Raw genomic sequence first — 15,841 nt, forward strand, 5'->3', positions numbered from 1 at the left:
GGCAGTTCAACCATCGTTAATACAAATGCGCAATGTGGGTCACCTACTGCAAGAGGACAACAGCGAAGAAGAGGGGGAGGAACAACCGAAGAGTAGTCAATCAACGACGAGTTGTTCTCAAGCTAGCAAAAGATCATGCCCTTCAAGTCAAGAAGAAGAAGAGGCAACACCAGCGAAGACATCACGTGTTGAGATTGCCACGGGCTTCGCTGGTGAAACCTTAGAAGAGCTGTACGACGATGGGAGGAAGTGTGAGCACAATGGAATGTGTGCACAGTGCATGTGCCACGTAGAAGAGAAATCAACAAGCGAAGATTCACTAACCAAAGAGGACTTTGAATATGTAAATTTGTTGGAAGAGGCCATGGCCGAATCCGGTATTCAATTGTAATTACGTATTGTTGTGTTATATTGTATATATGTTATGTGTTGGTAGGACTGGGACTAAATAAATTAATTATTAAAGCGTACTAAAATATAGTGCAATTTAAAAATAAAATAAATAGTCCAAGTCCTAGTGCAGAGGGGTGGTTATGCAATGAGTTCGTTTGACCCTCCGAACTACAAAAAAGAAGAAAAATTTGAATCAAAAGAAAAAAAAATATAAATATGCTAATTAGATGACACTATATTATGGACTGCTTATAACTGCTACTTTGCAGAAGAGGAACTCCTTAATTTCATCTCGCAATTCAAACAGACGAGACAGCACACGACCACGCGACAGCCACCTTACTTCGGTGTGATATAAAAGCACGGTGTGTTCCTTACCCAACTCCTCACAAAACAATTGATTGAAACAGTCGGTGATTCAGTGCACGCCCACGAATCGTGTTCACAACCTTCACGCAAATTCGCAAAGCTTTGTTTAGTTCGAGGGGCAATGTTTTTGACACAAGAGCGTGCCGATGTGGTGCTCCCTCTATCAGTGCATATCGAACCAATCCTGTCTAAGTGAAGTTGGTGTTTCAGGAAGAATTCTTTTATCATATCAAATACGTCTTTGGCTCGCGATGCAGTTTTTAGTGACTGACAAAACAAAAAACTTTCTTCAATTTTCATGTATCATTGATATGAGTGAAGATATCCTGGATCAGGTTGTTGCTGACATCAAAGCGAGTCCAGTAAATATTTCACTGCAAGTTGATGAATCCACTGACGTGTCAAACTGTAGTCAGGTAATAGTGGTAGTCCGATATGTGAAAAACAAGAAAATTGTTGGTTAGTCTGTTTTGGGAAGTGGTTGAATCACTTCTCAAATGCAATTTTACAGTAGTTGCACTGGTTGCAGATGGTGCTTCATGTAACCGAAAAATGTTTAATCTTCTCAAATGGATCTAGATTAATGAAATATGATAAGCATTACATTTTATGGCAGCATTTCTGTAAAGTACCCCAGCTCTTTCAAAGTACAGAATTGAGAAGCTGCAAATTAACAGACTGTCACTTTTCGCATCAAAGTTATGCAAAAATGAGAGTTTGTTATGCTGCTCAACTTCTTTCAGGATCTGTTGCCAAATTAATGGCAAACCGTGGTGGCGAGGAGATGACAAGAAGTGCATGGTTTGCTGACCTGATGAATAGATGGTTTGATTTAATGAACACCCGAACAGATTTGATATAATTCTGACTTAAAACCTTACAGGTCAGAAGATGATCCCCGCTTAGTCTGGTTAAGCACAACCTTCCTGGAAGAACTGGAAAAATGGAAATGTAGTTTAAAAGGTTCGTTGGCAGAGCAATTTTTAAGCCACCAAACTTATGAGGGCTTGTTGATAACTACAAAAGCAATTACAGAATTGGTCAAATTTATTCTTAATAACAGCCCGGAAAATGTTTATGTAGTTACATCCATTGGAGTCATATTTTGGCCACATGAGACAAATAGGGCGCAGGAATGAAATGCCTGATATATTAATCAGTACTCACAATTTGAAAATATCATTGTCTGCAAAAAAAATATAAAGTCTCTCTAAGGCAAGGGTCTCAAACTCAAATTGCTCTGAGGGCCAAATGAGGACGTGTCAAATGCCCAAGGGCCGCAATTCACAATAAATAGAACACAATAAAATATAAACACATGTAGGCTGATTTTAGGCTATAGTTATTTCTTCTGGCTGCTTTACTGGCAGCGTTTTTGAAGGACAAGAATCTCGATATTAGAGTTGAATAGGCAATGTGACGTAATAGTAGATCTTTTACCGCATAAATGGTAGCGTTTGAAAGTGATATGACAGTGAAGTTTGGTGAGTATAGTTTCAGTTTTTTGAAGCAATTTTAAAGTGAATTTTAACTTTCAAATCTGATAAAAAAAGATATGTGGCACTTAAATATTGTTAAATACTTGGAAATCCAAAATTTCTACACGGGCCGCACAAAATGTTCTCGCGGGCCGCATGCGGCCCGCGTGTTTGAGACCCTTGCTCTAAGGGTTAAAACATAAATTGGATTGGAAGAATGCTCCAGTATCTGATGAACAGCTACCAAAGCGCCAAAGAAACCTGACATAAAGCCTAAACGGCCGTTTTCAGGGCCACCCTGCTTGAAAAAGAGATTTTCAGATACAGTTTGCGCAATAATAATATTTATTAATAAGTAACGATATTATTAAAATAAAAAACGATAAAAACAGTAAGTTTACAAAACACCAAATGTTTCAAAGTTATTAGTAAATATAAAAGTGTGTGAAGTAGTAAAATGACTACAGTTTATATTTAGACACAGTGTGCATTTTAAAACACATACAGAAGTTACATTTTGTAAATGATTTACATGACTTGCATGTAAAACTTATTCCAAACATTATAAAAATGCTATCTACTTATGTATTCAATTTGATATTTAAAACTATGAATGGTTAACTTAACAAATGAACACTATTTCATTTTTTTACGCAAACTAACATTTTGGTCGAAGTTCACATTCATATTCGAAGTTATATTTTTTGCCTTTTGATGACAGCGAATTTTAAGAAAAAAATGAATAACTTTAAGCAGCAACCTGTGTAAGCAATTATCATATACAAATTCATTAAAAATATGCTGTACATAAACAAAATTGATAGATTCTAAAACAGTTTTTCTAGTATTTTCAACAGAATAATATTTTCTAAAGTTTATTTCCAAATATATCATGAACTTCGTTACAGATTTTACTGGCGTTGTAAGAGAGCCATAGTTGAAGTACTATCACTAGAAATACTTTCACTGACCATAGCTTTTAAATGAACGACCTCATTTCTACATTTGCAGCGTCTGATAAGTTTGTTTAAAATGTATCCAGCAATGTACTCAATTATACTCTCTTCGTCTTTGTTAAGAGTGTCATTAAGATTATGTTTAATTGAACAGTTTTTTTTTTTTTAATTAAACAAGTAAATATCAAACATTTTTTTACTGTCCCTAATTCTTGAATTCGCGGTAAGCAAAACAATGATGGGATAATAGTTATTCCATCAATGGAAAATTTACGAAATAAACTATCTCCAGATGGTTTTTGCAAAAAAAGCTTTAAAAAGTATTCCAGTGCGTTGGAGTTTAAACTTTCATTTTCCCCGCCTGCCTCCAGCCACCACTTCAAAACTTCATCGTTTGAGCAGGATTGAACATTTTCTGTAAAAATAAGTTAGCTTGTTCCGATATGAAATCATGAACTCCTAAGTTATGTAATATTAGTTAAGTAGTCTGTTCTTGTAATACCATGCTTTTCTTTTTGATGCCAGATAACTTCGTCATTATTTTCCAAAATTTGATCACACTTTTGGCATCTGTACATCATTGAAACATTTAGTTATTAACTGGCTAATTAGTTTCTAGTTAAAAGTTACACGGATGCAATTTACTAAACAGTGCATACAAAATTAGGTTTATTACAAATTCCAATTCCTACTTTTTTGTTGTAAAACCTCTTCCGCTTCTATTTCATCACCAAAAAGAACTTCAATAGATAAATTATAATTCATTTTGCTAGGCACCTATCATGTTAAATAAACTTGGTTAATTAATTTTATAGGATCTATTATAGTAAAATTTTGCTGTTGCTGTACCCTTCTACTTAAAAAATACTTCAGTAATAACTATTTTTTACATTGTTAATAGAGATAGACCGATATTATGGTTTGCCGATAATATCGGCCAATATTTCGCTTCTACCGATATATCGGTATCCGTAAATGTAGACGCATATGATATAATCATTCCTGTATAACAAACTACTTACCCATTTTGTGTTAAAAATAATTTGGGTTTAGCATTACATTTCAAAAAAGTATCAGTTGACAAAATTGTAAAAAAATCTAGTACCATATCCGTCCAAAAAAGTGATATCGATCAATCTCTTATTCTTAACCTGCTAATTGCTGCTATACAAATAAATAAAAAACCATAAAGTATCATTGACACTATGTGATTGTATAATTAGTCTTTGCATCTGTTTCAAAAAATAAATTAAAAAAGGGCCTGTAGTGTTAATAATATTTGGGTTAGGGTGGGTCAAGTATCATTATTTTATTTATTCTTACATAGTATTTCTTCATTGCAATTTCAACTTTGACAACTGGTAGGATTCTAGACCAGAGTACAAAAAAGTACTAAGGTCAAGTTTCATTTTTCGAGTGCTAAGGGGTACAAAATAATGGAATACGTAAAAGTTTTGGGTTGCAGAGCACTGGCCTAAAGGAACTAATAAACCTAAAAAACGTCAAGCTTTACAAATTTCATTTAGGTGCGAGATCAGCTAAACTAAACTTTTGAATCTGGAAAATTTTGCTTTCTTACTGAAAATGCAGCAGGCAACTGCAAAGCTCTGATGCTAGTCTTCTGCAGCAGCAAAGCACACTATACAATGTTTGCGTGCCTCAGCTTACGACAGACTACACCTAATTATTTCTGCGTTATTGCGCCAAAATTTTGGCTAACTAATGTACCAGTCAAACGATAGTTGTGCTTGTTTTACTATTATGCACCATAGCGGAACGCTGTCGAAAGTAGAACAATGGACTACGTCACAGTTTGTCCTCATGGTTATAATCTCTTTGTGTCAACTGAAGAAACGCTCTCCTATAAATAAACAAAACTTGTAATTTCATGAAAATGATTACTTTATAACGATGAACAATTTGCAAAGGTTGACACAATTTATTTAAAGTTTTTGGTTGTTGACTTAAAACAAATGCAGTTCTTTGTCACTACAGGAATATATAGGACAGGTATTTCTATTTATTGTTACACATACATACTTGAAGTTGTTCATTCAATGCTTTTTACTATACCAATTATATTCTTTACTTCTTCAATCACAGCTTCTTTTGATAGACATTTGACATTTTTTTTAAATTTACCAAACGCAACATGATAACTATATTCCATAATTTCTAAAAAAAGATTAAATAACTCAGCAAAATATGTATACAATGTTAGGGGAGATGTTTATAAAAAAGAAATAAAAAATGATGACATATTCACATAGACTTGCCCATTTAAAGATACTGACCAACCATGAAGGCAGACATATCAATATTACACTGGGATCCTTTTTAAAATTTGAAACAGTGTACTTTAGTTTTACAAAACTTTTTTTCATTAACTGTATAAACATCAAGAGCCTGAGAAGAGATTTACTAACCTGGCTCAAAAAACACTGTTTTGTCAGTATTTTTTACAACTGAAAATGTTTATTAAGGGCTGCAACACTGTTGAACAAATACTGGAGAAATATGAACGACATCAATTACATAAACACACCCCTTACTGTACCTGATACCATTTATAGTTTTACTGAGGAACATTGAAACAAGTTAGTTTTCAAAGAACATCTAAAGTTTTTACAAGAAAAGAGGAAATTTCTGCATCGAGATTTAATAAACACACCGTTCTCTGCCAGAAACGTCTAAATTATCTAACAGACAAGAATTTTCACTGTATTCGAAACATTTTTGCATAGGAACTCTCTTAGCAACACTATAGCAAATATTTTTAAAATTTCCAATATTTTTGGCAACTCTTTCAAGTTTTTGATGGAAAGACTCAAAGCGCAAACACCACAGATGTAGAAGGCCATAATATGTTACAAGTCGACGATAATAAAATAAATAATGAAATTTGGGCTTCAATAAGTCTGGAGTAAAACAGGCGCGTCGCTAATTCGCGTATTTCGCGTCATTTTCGGTAAGTAGTCTTGGAAAAAGCTTAAAGACCAATATCATTTAGATAAGAGATGTTTAGGCTTGCACTTCATTCTGCAGTAAGGAAAAAAAATGTCCTTCGTTAAACTTGATTAGCCGTCTCTTTATTTTGCCATAGTTAGTCTTCCAAAAAGTTATTTCGTTGGAAAACGGTGAATGGGTAGAGTTAGAGACCAATGTCATTTAGATAACAGGTGTTTAGACTTGCATTTCTGCAATTTTCAGCTTATTTTGCAGTAAAAATAAAAAAATAGACAATAAAATTTATTTCGCCGAAGGTAATAAAAGTCATCCACCGTTTGAACGAACTATTTTTTATCCATAGTTATTCGGATAACAGGCTACAGGCGGAGCAATGTTTTTCGAAAAGTCATTTTGTGCTGTTATATATAGATAGTTTTGTCATATCATGAGACAAGGGTGAATGAAAAATCCGGAGATAGATGCTAGGGGTGAACAAATCTAAAAAAGTTTAAGAAGCACTGGTTTAAGGTACAAAACAGTAGTAGTTCACATTCACACAAATAAAGGTTCTTAAACAAATGTTGTAAAGAAACTTGAATTTTCCTAAAAATTTACTGTGTGAATTTGAACATTTTACAATTTAATTGTCATGCGATAGTCCAGGGGTCGGCAACTCCGCGGGCCGGATCCGGCCCGCGCCGCCTCTTTTGACAAAATTATACAAGTCCATTCCACATACTTTTTGACTATTGTTACTAGTTAATTGCGAAAAAATTTTGCGTTTCGCGCGAATCTTCATTCTACGTCCGCTTTGTTTAGTTTTGATGCTGCGTTTTCAACTAGATCTGCGCTTCGTTACCGTTGCGCCGTGGAAGGCTGCCAAATGCAACGCGCAAAAACGGAAAACGTATTCAAAAATATTAGACATATATTTTTTAACATTTTTTATTTTCGAAAATAATACAAACTTGCAAGAAATTTTTGAAAGAAATACCAGTATACAAAAAAAAAATCGCGCTCGATTCGCTCGCCAGGTGCGCCTTGACTTAAAACGGTTAACAAACACAGAGCTAGATTAACTTTAAATGTCATCGCGTTCCCTATAGTAGTTTTACTACACTTTTCATTAGTAGTATGGATGACGACGTGTGAACTCGAATTTTAAACAAAACAAACGCTTTTTTTTCGCGCTTTGCGCAACACTACACTGCCTCTGTAAATGTATTTAAACACGTCTTTAAGTGGAAAAAATATCCAAGGCCCGCCTGATTCACAGTTGTTCTAACATTTCAAAAAACCATTCTTAGTTAGCATTTTGTGCGGCCCGCAGAGACCTATCTCAGTTTGGTTTTGGCCCGCGACTAGAAAAAGGTTGCCGACCCCTGCGATAGTAGAACCTTGACGGCTATAATTTTTTCCCCTTCCCACGATTTTCCTAAAAATTACTGGCACTAACTCCTGCCATTCAGTTTTTTGCAGAAGAATAACTTTTTCCAAGGCGTTTCTATGAAAAAAATTCTATATTTTTCGTGCGAAACCTCCCAGTTTGGCGGACTATAACTTTTTTTTCCCTTCCCATGATTTTCTTAAAAATTACTGTTAAACTACTTAATACAAGACCTAAGACCTAATAACATGACGTTAGTCACTGACGCATGTCATTCAGGTTTTTGCATAAAAATTACTCTTTGAATATACGAAAAAAATGCTATATTTATCGTGCGAAACCTCCCGGCTATAACTTTTTTTCCTTCCCATGATTTTACTGAAAATTACTGTTGAACTACCTACTAATACAACACTTAATAGTATAACGTTAGTCACTAACTCATGCCTTTCTACGAAAAAAATTTTTTTTTTTTTTCTTGACGTTGCATATGCGTTGGCTTGTAACAAAACAAGAGTGAACATTCGTCGATCTGGAAAGCCTCGAGATATCGCACACATGTAAAGAAGGAACATTAGGCTGGATCCCCACCTGTCTAATGACTTGTCGCGTCGTGCCTGAACGCGACTGTGTCTAATCCCCACCGACAAAGCGCGCGAAACTTGAACTGGTCAAAGCTATAGGCGATATAATTCAGTTGTGATCATGGCGGAGGCAAATTAAATGGAAATTTTGGCAGTAATATGGATTTGGAAACGTAACCAGCAATTTACTCGACCAAACAAGTACTGGGTTCACCCTATTTGTGAAAAAAGGTATACAGAGCGAAGCATACCCTCTGCTACAAAATCTTATGCGGCCTTACCCGAGAAGAGCTTTGGATAACGAAAAACGCGTGTTTAATGCTCGTTTATCTAGAGCAAGAAAAAGTGTTGAGTGTGCATTTGGAATGATGGCTGCTAAATGGCGGGTTTTCGAAAAACCTATATGTCTGCAACCAGAACAAGTCGACAAAGTTGTTAAAGCAGCATGTATACTTCACAATTATGTTAGAAAACAAGAAGGCACCGTCATTCTCTCCTTCTGTGATATGGAACAAGTTGCAACGCATTCTTATGTCCATGTAAACAGATCTAGACCTGCATCGCAAGCATTGGGCATTCGTGACTTATTCAAGCAATATTTTCATTCACCAAACGGAGAACTTCCATGGCAATACAATTAATCTTATGTAAATTTATTTTATAAAATAATGACTGGGTACAATAAAACCGTTACAAATTTGTTACTTCACTAAAGTGGAAATTGCATACAACAATCGTAGGTGTTAACACATGAGGTACCTTAGTAAAAAAAGCATATAACGAAAAACGAATTAAAACTTGAACAACAGTGATGAGAATATAAGGCAGTGGCAAGAAAGGCAACAGTGAAACGAAAGGCAGGTGCGGTGTGCAGAACTTTGAAATTGAAAAATAGCGTGAAAAAATGACACAACAATAAAAGGAAGAACAATTAAGGGTTGCCAAATACCATTTTTAAAAACGAATTCTCTAAAACAAAAAATTATCTTGACGTATGGTATGACAAACCCAAAACACAATTTTCTTAAATACAACAACTATTCCACATATTTTTCCACCACAGTAAGAATATCTTTTTTAAAATTAATTTTTTGGGAACCTATTAACTGCTTCATTTGGCAGTATGCTTAGCAAAAATAGTCTATCTGGGTCTTCTTCCCTTGGCCTCTGACTTAAAAAATTTAGCATTGCCTCCTCATCCACTTTACTTGAAGTACTGGTGGATTCCCGCCTTCGTTTTTCTTGCGAGGTGGGTGATCACCAGATGTTTTAGCATTAGCATCAGTTGCTAGGGCATTATTATCAGGTTTAAGAACAAAATGTTCAGCAGACTCTTCTATGTCCCCAAAAGTGACCTCTATTTCCTGTACATCATCACTTGATGAAGTTGTGGAAATATTTCCAGACATACTGTAACATACAATATAAGAAAATTAACCACTCTAGTTGTTATATATTTAAGTTAGTAAATTATTGTTATTTTTAAAGCAAACATTGTAAGCAACACAGATATTGTTTAGGTGAAAAATAGCTCCATAACAAATACTTTAATAAAAACTATGGTTCTAAATAAAGCTTTTATCTTTACCAGAACTATTTATTATTTTTAATTTGTGACCTGCAAACAAAGTTGAAAAATTATACTATCTTGTTATATACATTAAGCAATATTTGTCCCCTCGTGTATGGTTTATATGTGTGTATACTGGGGATGTCTGATAATACTGAATAGAACCAATATGCGGTACTATGTGTTAGCTTCGTAATCATACCAGGGTGGTGAAATATTGGCATTGGAATTTGGGACATCCCTATTGTATACCCACTACTTAATGCTAAAAATTTTAAAACAACAACAAAAACAGTATATTACCTTCTGTGTTTCATAAAGGGAGCTAGGAATGACATTTTTGCTCAGCAAGGTACCAAGCAAATCCTGTGCTTACCGCCAGATCCACTTGGTGCAGTTTTGGACTCACGCAGGTGCCTGGAGTAGGAATTGCGAAGGCCTGTCCAAACCTTGTTACATGATCCAACTGCAATAAAATAACACAGCCAACAGAATGTAGATAAAATATATAAATAAAATACTGCAGTCCTACTTACCATGTGTAGACATAAAGCTTCAGCAGCTATGATGACCAACTTTGCTCCTGCATGTCACGGTTATGATATGTTTTTAGTGTAATATCATACATCCAAGGCCTTTGAAATATTTCTTGTATAAGTTTTTCTGGATCCATTTTATAAATTAAAATTTATATATTACACTACTGCTAAAACATTAATGAGCAGTTCAAAATCTGGCACTGGTCTAGAATCCTACCACAATTATTATTAAATCAACACACAATATTTGGGTTAGGTCAAGTATTATTAATATATTCATTATTTAATAAGAATACTTCCACCCCAAACCCAAATAATATATGCGTTGTGGTAGGATTCTAGACCAGCGCCCAAAATATTTTTTGACCATAGATTAGCACTTTTGTATTAAGCGTAAACTAAATTTTTGTTATACTAAGATAATACATGTATAGGCAAAGTTATGGAAAACTCCAATTAAAACAAACTTGAAAAGGCTTTTCAACTGTTCCAGGAATATATTTTTATATTAATTTACAAAAAAATACCTGCTGAACCTTTTGAAATAACATTCCTTACATAAAACCTACAAAAAACCGTAAAAAACTTATGGTTTCTAGCAAAAAGCATCTTCAGACACGCTAAAAAAGTAGTGCACGCGCTATCTCGCTAAAAACGCGTTTAGTCATGTCTGTCTGCTGTGCGTAAGATTTGCGTCAAGTCTGGTCGGTGGGGACGCGACAACAAAAGAAATAGCGTTCCACTTGATTAGACGCGATCAGACTGCTTTAAAGCGTTGTTCTTACGGATGCATTTAACTACGTGTTTATGAATTGAGTAGACAAACAAAATAAAGAATTCATCATAATAAAAGAGATCGCAAGGTAATATCTTGGATTGGGTTATATATAACCTATTTTTTGTAATATAACAAATATAACGAAATAATAACTAAAATTCAACACAACATTAGTTAACGCAAAAAAATTAAAATAATATTGCCAGGGTAATTTGCGTAAAAAGATTCTTTTAATTTTATTGCAATAAATCTCAACAGCTTCAAAGTACTAGAAATTTGTTAGTGGACGAAACTGTTGGTTTCAAAAGCAAATATTTGTAAATAAGCCGAACTTTCTAGATGGCGGGTTGTTTTTTTGTAGTCTCTTAATATTGAGGAATTTTTCTGTATTTCTAAGTTAACCGGATACATGATATTTTCTACATATTAGAGTTTAGTCAGAAAACAGAGAGTGAACTTGACTTTTTAAAGTCATGACAAACTTACATAAACACGTGTTTCTGGATCAGGCACCCATATAAGTCAAATATTCGTGGTTGCTACTTTTTTAACATCTTAGGTTGGAAAAAATAGTAAATTGAGCAGAGCCGTTTATTTAGTTCTGACAGAACATGCTATGCGCAGCCCCCGTTAAAAGAATATGACCTTTTTGGATATGAACTTATCTAACACTCTCAATCGTCTTTTTGAATAATCTTAAAAAATTGCCTACTGAATTTGTAAGTGAAACTAGACGTATATAATTACGGTTCAAAGGCTTGTTTTACTTCAAACTAAGTATTTTCAACTTGACTTGTTTTAGGTCTACGTACCCGTCGGTGTGCGCAAGAAGACAACCTTCTGCAGTCGTCCAAAGCCGTCCAGCCTGCCCACAGTCCTGCTCGTCACCGACAGCAATGGACGGGAGAGCATCGTTTACTCACAGGTAACATAAAGTGTAGCCAAAGTAAAAATACAAATTAAAAACATGGTAAAACAGAAAGGATAATATCCAAAAACTATATGGAACTTTAGCCTTGTATAATTTTGTTAAATGCTGTACGCTCAAGGGGTCGCCTCTGGTACTATTAAAAGAAATATATTATTTTTGAAAACATTGGATTAGTTCATATTCATTTTCTTATTAACAAAAAAAAAATACCTAAACAAAAATAATTTGGTCCACACAATTACCTTTGATTTTTCAGGTGGTGAAGTAGTGAGCGAGCAAGGTGTTCTCTCTGTAAGCAAGATGAGCGCTCCACACCTGCACGCCACCCAAGAACAACTTGTTCTACTTTATCCTCCTCTTCTTCCTCCGTTGTGGGCCTTTGGTACGAAGCCCTTGGTAAGAGAGCCTTGATCTCCCTACATCTTCTTGCTCTGCCACTAAGGTTTTGGTAAGAGCCCTGATCTTCTTCCTTTATCTTATGCTTCTGCAACTAAGGTTTTTCTTTCTTTTTCCATCAAAGCCATTGGTAAGAGCTCTTATCCTTCTTCTACTAGCAAAGCCTCTCTAATCTTTCTTTTTCCAGCAAAGCCAATGGTTAGAGTCCTCCTAATCTTCCTCCTTCCAGCAAAGCCGTTGGCAAGAGCTCAAATCTTTTTCTACCACAACCAGAAAAGGCCCAGGTAAGAAGAACCCTAAGACCTTTTGGCTTGTTTTCGCCTTTGTCCCAAGCCATTAGTTGTCTATAAAAGTAGTTTTAATGACACTTCTGACAACAATGACTTATTTGGATATGAAAATGATGATATGGTCGTTGTTTCTGCTGTGGATAAAAGTAATATTGATGATAATAGTTTAGATGAGGACCCCGGTATTTCTAAATTTGACATTCTTAACAAAATAAATGATTGTCCATCAGTAAGGTTTGAATATGGAATTAGAAAGTAGTCCAGGGTTGTTATTTTGCATTTGCCGAAGCCTTATAATAAATATGATCTCATGGTGGAATGTTCTTTCTGTAAGGGGTGGTTCCACCCCCCTTGCATTTTTAAAGACTCTTCCCAAGTGGATATTCCCAAATAATGTGGGAAGTTCTGGATTTAGTTTGTGAGGGTAGGGTTTCAAAATATGCCAACCCAGACAAAGTATATTATCACCCACCAAATTTCGATAGCTGCCAAAATTTAACATTGCCCGATCCGATACCTTTCGAAAATCCTTCTGAGATAACAAATGAATGTGACCCAATGATAATTGTTCCAATTAATTTGGCTTTCGATACTACGTCAACTTCCTCTTTTGGCTCTTCCAGTGATAATGGATTTTTTTTAATTTTCACTATGAATAAATAAAGAAACTTTATGTGATTTGGCTCAAATTCCGGAAAATACCTTTGAATGTTGTAAACCTAAAACAGTGTTAAATGCACAAAAGAGTTTTATATTACACTGGAAGAGTGGAAGAGAATGGTTAAAAATCGATCAGAATTTTAAGGGGAATATTACTACAAAGAGGTCATTTTGAGAAAGTTATGGTAAGTATATTCGAGATATGTACCAAACATTTCAAGCAATTATTTAGTGGGAAGGGACGGAGTAACATATTTAACCGATTCTGACCAGTTTTATAAGGAGGGTAACATAAAAGTTTACTGTGACCACAACAAATGTTGCGATTGTATGGTCAGCATTTTAATAACACTACATTCTTTTATAGATAAAGTTGTGGCAAAAGTTAACATCAGTGGAAAGCGAAACCATAAATTGGGTGTACAAGAAGTAAGAGAATAACAGAGACATTCCGAAAAAAAAAACTTGAAAAACGCAGGGAACTATTTAAAACTCTAACACCTGAAGAGCGTGCGTTGGGGTCACATTCATTTTTAGTTTACCATCACAATCTGTCCTTAATCAACTTAAAACATAGAAGTGGTAAATTATGGTATGTAAACCTAGACTGGATAAGCAAAGATAGGCGCCCTTTCGATAGAAAAATAAGGCAAGCACCACCAATGGTGCTCTTGTACTCTTGCTTTTAATACGTAATTCAAATAAGGGTGGGGTCCCATTGCCAGTAGCAACATATGTCACCACATATCTTGATACAATTAGTATCAGTCACTTCCTAGAAAGTTTTTTGTTTTACGGGAATGTCGTCATTCTAAAAAACCCTCTTCGATTATTGTTGATGGCTCCATGGCCATGTGGAATGGTGTTCTTAAGGCAATGTGCCAAGAGAACAAGTTCAATTATTATTAGCTTTGCTTCCGGATAGTGTGTGTGGCATTCCAACAAAACAGATTTGCAAAAAAATTTTGTTCATAATTGTTACACTCATTCCATGAAAGCAGCTAAATCGTTATAGATAGATATGTTTATTGTTAGGGAAGTAAATTCCCAGGGAGCAGCGAAAGACCGTTATTAGGTCATCAAAGTCAGCCGCTCCCTGACCGCACAACATCATCCGAATACATGGTCAGGTATACGACAAATTAAATCATTAGAGAACAAATTTGAATACAAAGAAACAACTTAATTTGTGGAGCAGTGGTAAATGTTAAACTCCATTACGTCAAAAACTGAGGTTTAAGGCTGAACGCTTAATTTGCAATATCTAGCGTTTAAAAATATTCACAAACGAAACACCACAATGGTTAGTTAGAAAAGGTGCGCCAAAGAGGCAGCAATTCCTAATTCCGTGATGAGTTGCTGTTAAATTATGTGAATTCAGCTTTTAGTGGAAGGCTGGAAGCATTGCATCTTATGAAATACATCGGAGCCGGAGCTATTTTTTAAACAACTGGCTCCAGCTTCGGCTCCGGGGCTCCGGCTCCAAAGCCCTGACTATAACAGTGAACAACCTTTTGTAGAAAAACAAAACAAAAAGAGGTACAAACAAACAGAAAAAAACAATAATAATCGTTCTACATTTCTTTATACTTTAAACCAAATGTTTTCTTGCAACAGTTTTTCAAAACTAAATAAAACAGTTTAAATTTTTTTTGTACTTACAAATATGCATCCTCAGCATATTTTTTATTGTTTTATTAAGAAGATTTTTACCATGAACACATGACTACTGACAGTATTGATTGTACTCCAAACATATGACCAATTTGTTTGCAAAAAAGTTTTTCAAAACATACTAAGCCGCATATGCTCAACATCTAAAATGTTACTTGGGGACCTATCGCGGCACATAGTTGAAGGAAAAGCTAAAACCCTGATAAAGTCAAATGGTATTTGGAAGTAAAAAAAAATGTAGTGCTTTACAATAGTCATCATTTCAAACAATTTGGCAAAATAACTCAACACAGGTATAATTGAGGAGCACTTTAGGGATTTGAAAACAAATTCTTTAAACAAAAAACGAATGGCTAGAATTGATGATTTTGTTGTTAACTATCATAATTCAATTAAAATCCCCCCCAAAAAAATTGTCAAAAATGTTTGATGAGACAATTCACCAGTGCACTTTAAAATCTTGTATCAGTGACACTGCTCTTGTCAGCAACAACAATCAAACATTGTCATGGTTTGACTTGTGCTCACTCTGTACAAACCCAATCGGTAAAACATATCGCGCGATTCTTGTATGTATTGGTGGTCAAAGATGAAATTGGTTGGCTTACAGATAAAGTTGTTGACTGTTACATAGCTAGAACAGTATTTTAAGGTATTTGTTTTTTTTAGATTGCATATTGGCAAGTCAAATCCTAAAAAGAAAAACCTATAAAAATATAAACACAACTCTTAAACCTATACTAGATATGAGTAATAATATTCGTAACTGTTTTTACCATTGTTGTTAAAATTTCATGACCACCGTGCTATCTGACTCCACTAAATCGAAACTAAAACAAACTTTCGTTGTAATTTAAAGAGCATACTGTCAGGTCGCTTATAGATTT

General features: G+C 34.8%; 1 long non-coding RNA gene across 1 annotated transcript; it reads right to left on the reverse strand.

The window, feature by feature from the left end:
- Positions 1–8,934: 8,934 nt before the first annotated feature.
- LOC146136697 (uncharacterized) lies at positions 8,935–10,278 on the reverse strand. The gene is made up of 2 exons (XR_014501622.1): positions 9,990–10,278; positions 8,935–9,526 (listed from the first exon to the last, which is right to left on the reverse strand). It is a non-coding gene; the product is annotated as an uncharacterized LOC146136697 (long non-coding RNA).
- Positions 10,279–15,841: the final 5,563 nt, after the last annotated feature.

Source organism: Ascidiella aspersa, chromosome 8 (genome assembly GCF_963924565.1).
Source record: "Ascidiella aspersa chromosome 8, kaAscAspe10.2, whole genome shotgun sequence".
Lineage (NCBI taxonomy): Eukaryota > Metazoa > Chordata > Ascidiacea > Phlebobranchia > Ascidiidae > Ascidiella > Ascidiella aspersa.